Source organism: Saccostrea cucullata, unplaced genomic scaffold (assembly GCF_032062105.1).
Source record: "Saccostrea cucullata isolate Sc308-1 unplaced genomic scaffold, CSIRO_AGI_Scuc_v1 ctg7602, whole genome shotgun sequence".
NCBI lineage: Eukaryota > Metazoa > Mollusca > Bivalvia > Ostreida > Ostreidae > Saccostrea > Saccostrea cuccullata.
In genome coordinates this window covers 56556-57935 of record NW_026933841.1, presented here as the reverse complement: position 1 = coordinate 57935, position 1380 = coordinate 56556, and positions in this window count along the sequence as shown.

The window sequence follows — 1380 nt, the reverse complement described above, 5'->3', positions numbered from 1 at the left end:
GTTTGCGTTTGTATATACAGTCTCACAAACATGTGTTTGCTTGACATAACTTCAAAGACAAAAGTTTCAAATACCTTGAAATTGTAATTTTGCCAAGAATTTGAGTCTTCCTTGTGATTTAATGTTAAAATGATTAAACAACTTTGGATGCAAAATTGTGTTGCATTTTATGAGTTCAAATTTACCGCACAATAATACAACCGTAGTAACAGAAGTCATGGGAAGCAAGGGGAGCTACATGTAATAACTGATGCATAGATCTAGCAGCCATGATGTTTGTTTACATGAGGTAAGATCAGTAACTGTTTGAAGTTAAAGGTACATTTGTTAAATCTGGAGTTTTCGATGGATTCCGAGAACTGGAAATGAGGGAATTGCATGGTTAAGATATTTAAGCTGGTCGTGAAGGGATTGTGTCCCCATACCAAACCAGATTATACAAATAATTTGCGTTCCTTTTTTTAAATCAACCAATGAGAGGCGAGAATACAAACAAACTTAAATTATAAAACAATACAAAATATGAGCAGAGCAAACACGGACCTCCAGAACATCAGAAGTGGGATCAGGTGTCATGGAGGAGTTAGCATACCCTGCCGAATGGCCGCGCCCGCCTTGCGCTCATATCGGGAAATAACGGAAAAATCCGTCGGCAATTCAGTGTATACATAATAGAATTTCAATTGGTATGAAAAACGTCAGTCAGCATTTATCTCAATGATAACTGTACGTACTGACAAGATTACTGATTTAAGAAATAAGGTAGCATTTTTGAGCATCGATTAAATCAGGAAAATATATACTGGTTCGTTACGAAATCAAATTCCATAAATCCGAAACGCGTCGACCCTTTATGGCGTCACTGAGATCATAAATCTAAGTTGTGTTACGCGCGACTAAAAAAATTACTTTAATTTGAGACGGATTTTTTCAAGTAACAAAAAACTTGAGGTTGAAAAGTGAAAGAAGGGGATATTGGGGATTTCCCTGCATTAAAAAAGGAAGTTGACAGAAGAAGGATATGGAGATAACGAACAGTATTCTATCTCAAAGTCCACAAAACAAGAGCAGAGCAAACACGGACCTCCGAAACATCAGAGGTGGGATCAGGTGCCATGGAGGAGTAAGCATCCCCTGCTGACCGGTCACACTCGCCGTGTGCTCCTTGTCATGACCAGGAAACAACAAAAAATCCGTCGTCAATTCAGTCTATAATTACTGGAATAACAATTACTATGAAACACGTCGTCAGCATTTGACTTAATGATAAATTGTATTTGCTGACAAGGTCATGGTATCGACTATAGAACTTACGATAGGTTGACTATAAACGAGACGGCTGATATTCTTGTTTCATCAACTTGCTTGTCAATAATTTAC